Here is a 5737-nt window from a genome sequence, read left to right as displayed (position 1 = left end):
ACTACCCATGTGCTCTGTATTTTAGAATTTTGTCCTAACTGGTGACCTAATATTTATTGATAAACCTGTGGTCGATTGTTTTCTGGTCATAGATGTTTGCTGGAATTGGGGCTTATTTTTTCTTATTTTGATCATAAGTTTGAAATTATTAAATGTTACATTGCATTTTTGCATTCAGGTAACATGTGGAGGTAATCAATTTCTAAGAAGCATATTCCTTTGATAAATCCTTCAAAGCCTTCACAACCTTCAAACAGGAAAGGAAATGCAAAAAAAGAAGCATCGGTAAGTAAAGCAATTGTTGAGCCTTCAAAATCTACTACTAGAAAACGAAATGTATATACTTCTAAAGCTTCCCATGGTAAAGGAAATGCTGAGATTTCTAAGCGTGATAGGAGGAAAAAGAACAAAGAGCCATCAAAGTCTATCAGTAACAAAAGAACAAGATCAAGGTCTAGATTAGTTGACGAGAACATACCTATTAGTAAAAAATATGTTTCAAGGAGTTTAGTTGTAACGACCCAACCGGTCGTTTCAAGCATTTGCACTCCGTTCGGTAGTTTGAGGGCATGAGTAGCTCCGTATGATGTATTATGACTTATGGTAATCATAGGTTTTGGTTTTCTATTTATTTGGAATCGAATTGGATGAATGAATTTTATTGTTAAAGCTTTAAGTTGGAAGGGTTTACCAAGTTTGACTTTTGTGAATTTGACCCCGAAACAGAGTTTTGATGGTTCCGTTAGGTCTGGATGGTGATTTTGGACTCGTGCGTATGCCCGGATTTGCATTTGGATATTTCTAGAAGGATTCGACACTAATTGGCGAAAGTAGGAAATTTCAAAGTTTGGAAAGTTCATAAGTTTGACCGGTAATTGAATTTGATGATATCAGATTCAGATTGTGGTTCTGGGAATTGGAATAGCTTCTTTATGTCATTTGGGACTTGCGTGCAAAATTTGAGTTCATTTCGAGTTGATTTGATATGTTTCGGCGTAGGTTTTGAAAGTTGAAAGTTCAAAGTTTATTTAAGTTTCATTTGAGGTGCGATTCATTGTTTCAGTTTTCTTAGGCATGATTTGATGCCTCGAGTAGGTTCGTATTATGTTATTGGGCTAGTTGGTATATTTGGGCGGGGTCCCGAGTGGCTCGGCTGAGTTTCATACGAGGTTCAGACCATTTCGTCGCATGTTGCATTTGGCTAAGGCTGTTGGTTCTGGTGTTTCCACATATGTGGAAGAATGGACACAGATGCGAGTCCGCAGATGCAGACAGTTGGTCACGTAAGAAAAATAAGATTGGCTGGGGATCATCGCAGATGCAGAGGAAGAAGCGCACGTGTGTGTGCGCAAAAGCGCAAGTTGTGATCGCAGAAGCAGTTGAGTGCATAGAAGTGTGTCTTGTCTCGAACCTACACTTGCGCAGAAGCGGTGCCTGTTGTGTAGGTGCGGAAGAGCAGAACTCCAAGGTTTTTTGCAGAATCAGGAATTTTGTCGCAAAAGCGACCCTTTGTTCGCAAAAGCAAAAATGCTGGGGAGAAGCTATATATTGGGGTTTTGGGTTCTTTTATCATATTTTAAGATATGGGAGTTGGATTGAAGCAATTTTGGAGGCAAATTTCATCACAACGATTGGGGTAAGTGTTCTACACTCGGTGTTGATTATATTTCGTAATTTTATCTTCATTTTTGGTAATTGGATTATGAGTTTTAAAGAGAAAATTGGGGATTTTAGCCTAAAGCTTTATAGAGTGAGTTTTTGAGTTTTGAAGGTCGATTCGGAGTCAGATTTGAGTGAAACTAGTATGATTGGACTCGTAATTGAATGGGTTGTCGGATTTTATAAGTTTCGTCGAGTTCTGAGGTGCGGGCCCTGGTTGGACTTTTGGGTTGATTTTGGGCTTTTGATTAAAGAGACCTTTATCAATTGAGTTTGTTTTCTTTGGTATTAATTGATGTATTTGAGTTACTTTTGGCTAGTTTCGAGCCATTTGGAGGTCGGTACGCGTGGGACGGCATTTTTGGAGCATCGCTTAGCTTGACCGGTATTTTATTTGGCTTGTTTGAGGTAAGTAATACTTCTAAACTTGGTGCTCCGGGTATGAAACTCCGAATTACGTGTTATGTGTTTGGTGTTGAGGTGACGCACATGCTAGGTGACGGGGGTGTGGGCGTGCACCGTGTGAATTGTGACTCCGTTATTTCTGTGGTACTGTGTAGTTACCTGATCTTATCTATAACCATGAAATCTCTACGTGCTAGAGCTATTGAGATGTGATCCATGTTAGAAATCATGCTTAGGCAAATGCTGGGACCTACTAAGGTCATTTCTGTTGTCGAATTATATGTTTAATGTGTAATTTCATACTCAGTCAAATACATTCATTGCATATCATATCTCAATTTCTGTTGCTATTTATCAATACATCATATCATCATTTTGGGCTAGTTTCATGACATTGTGAGCCCGAGAGACTGGAGAGATTGATGACTGAGTGAGACCGAGGGCCTGATTGTGAGGTTATTGATACTATAACACGTGAGTTGTCCATGCAGTACGTGAGTTGTCTGTGCGGATCTAGATATTGATACTATAGCACGTGAGTTTTTCGTGCGGATCCAGATATTGATACTAAAGCACGTGAGTTGTCCGTGCGGATCTAGATATTGATACTATAGCACGTGAGTTGTCCTTGCGGATTATAGCACTTGGGCTGAAGGAGACCCTCCGGAGTCTGTACACCCCAAGTGAGCGCAATTGCTAGCAGTTATTATGTTTGGGTTAGATCTGCCCTGTACAGTACCGAATGAGTGAGTGTGCTGAGTATTGAGGATGATGAGTGAGAATACGAGTCAGTGATATTGAGTACTCTGAGAGAGGGTGAGTACATGAGTCATCATTGAGATGCATTGCATTTGACATGCGTACTTGAGATACATGCATAGAGATACATTTCCTCATGCAACCGGTTTTTGGTGTCATTCATGATTTCACCTGCATATTGACATGTAGGCATAGAGAAGTATTTTACTCATGCCATTTGATAATAAAACATCTTATCTATTATTGAAAAATTTGTTTTTTTGGGGAAAAATCACAATTTTCAAACTTATAAATTTGGTGATTCCAGTAAAGGATTTGTGTTTTCACTGATATACTTGAAAATCAGACCTATTTTTCTGGAACTGTGAACGAGCTGAGCATTTTATCTCTGAGATACATCTCTTATTACTTCCATTATGTTTTTATGAACTGTTATTGGCTATTGGTGTTGGACCTCGACCTGTGTTCCAGTTCGTCACTACTTTTAACCTAAGGTTAGGTTTGTTACGTATTGAGTACATGGGGTTAGTTGTACTCATACTACTTCTGCACCTTGCATGCAGATGTTGGATGCTGATATTGCTGTGATCGACGGGAGCTGGATTTGAAGACGTAGTTGTATTCCGGCTGTAGCTTCCTCTTGTTCATGGTAGCCTTAGATTTATAAAAAATCTGTTTATGTACATTTCGAACAAATAATGTATTTATTTCATACCAGCTTTGTAAATTCTAATCTTAGAAGCTCGTGATTTGTACTACCGATTCTTGGAAAATTCTTGTATAAAAGCAGTTGTATTTTCATTTTTTTTCCTTAATAAATCTCATTTAAATTGGATAGTTATTAATGGGATTATCTAACGGGTTAGGTTAGGTTCCATCACGACTAGGTAGATTTTGGGTCATGATAAGTTGGTATCAGAATTCTAGGTTCATAGGTTCTACAAGTCATGAGCAAGTTCCCAGTAGAGTCTTGCGGATTGGTATGATGACGTCCATACCTATCTTCGAAAGGCTATATGGCATTTAGGATAATTTCCCATCTTTCTTTCCTTATCGTACGGAATTGATTCAGCTTGAAACATAACTCTTCAAATTCCCTCCACGCATCCGTGTGCGCATATGAGCGCTCAGTATCAGTCATGTATCGCCACTTTGTGATTCCATGGATGAGGTACGAGATGTAATTTTTGTGTGCTGATGATGGGCCAGTCTGGAAGAATTGAGGCAGGGTTATGTCTGTAGCTTGAGCACAGGTATTTTAGTTTTGTGAGCATGTGCTTTTGGACTTATATGTCTGGTAGCGTCCCTATGAGTGGAATTTGTGACTCGATGAGTGGCATGATGGCTATGTGATGAGTATGATGTGACTGCGGGATGTGTCCAGATGGTTTGATTGTGACGAGAATAGTTTGCTTGAGATGTAAAAAGGACTATTGGGTGCTAGATTGCTGTCTTGATGTGAAGTATAGTCTCGAGTTATGAGTGTGCTGAAAGATTTTCATGTTGTTTAATTGTGGAACGAAGTAGATTTCATGTCTTGTTGATGAGTTCAGACTCAGAAAGATTAAGCGACTGCGTAGTAGCTGTGGCTGTGAAAGGGGATAGAGAGATGTCAGTTTAAGGCTAAGCAGGTGGGTTATCACCTGCACGGTAATCTACGAATGTGTGATCCTTATGATGTTGTGTGGAAGCTTTCTTTTCTACTAGTGGGTATAGGTGTTGCGATTCGAGTTCAGATTGGTTGAGAAAGTTGACTTGACCATCACGAGGATAAATGCTAGAATTGCAGATGATTTGAGATATTAGATGGTTTGTGTTACACGAGCTTATGAAGGATTTAGTTAAATCTAATTGCGGTATTATGGCAGTAATGGAGTATGGGTATTGTGAGTTATTGAGTATTTTTTCTCTATGGATTTGAGCCAAGTGGGGGAGTATGCTATCACCGATTTTATTGCATGGTTACGTGTTGTATTGGTGTTGGTATGAGGCATACTTGTGGATCGGTTACGACTTGTAGAGGTTGAGATCGAGGATGACTCGAGTAAAGAACTTTCTGGATATGGGATATGTTACACTTTATGGGTATGTGGGAATCATGGGATGATTGAGTTTTTATTCATGAAGGATGTAGTGCGCATGGTGTAGAAATTTTCTCGGTTGCGCTAATACCATGCCCCAAAACTGAGGAGCGCGACCGGCGCTCAACCGAGTGAACCCGACCGAGCAAGCCTGTTAGATTTAATTCTACTCAAACTCATCCACGAATGGAGATAATACATATTTTCATTAATTAGACGAAAATTTATTCATGTCTACAATACTAATTCATTTCCAATAGTTTCATCATTTTTAAAGTCTCAAATGGACAAATAATACAACCACAATATAATATAGTTTCTCTTTTCCAGCACCAATACACAACCCACACTATGTCTACGGAGCCTCTATAGATAAAGAAGAGTACAATGATAATGCCGGCAACAAGGCCCCGGCTATACCTCAAATTGAATACACAAAGTACAAAAGATACATGACCCCGGGATGAAGTGGGGCTCACCAAGTCAGCTGGGAAGAAGGTGTACTGCTATTACTGATCAATATCTCCTGCTGTGGAACCACCTGCATCCATTTAAAGATGCAGCTCCCCCGGCAAAAGGGACGCTAGTACTGTCGAATAGCACTAGTATGTATAACTAAACACCCTCTCAATATAATGACAAATAATACAAACAAGATTATCATAATATCAATGAAAGCCTTAATCAACATCAAACCTCAATTTAGGATCAAAACAGTGTTCAAATTAATTTTCATATCTCACTTTGGGAGATTTTTAGTATCGGTATACCATTGTCTACAATACCATTATTCATAATACCATTATTCACAAAATCAGTACCACCATACTCTT

The sequence above is a fragment of the Nicotiana tomentosiformis genome, chromosome 12, assembly GCF_000390325.3.
Source record: "Nicotiana tomentosiformis chromosome 12, ASM39032v3, whole genome shotgun sequence".
Lineage (NCBI taxonomy): Eukaryota > Viridiplantae > Streptophyta > Magnoliopsida > Solanales > Solanaceae > Nicotiana > Nicotiana tomentosiformis.
Note: the sequence above shows the minus strand (reverse complement) of the source record.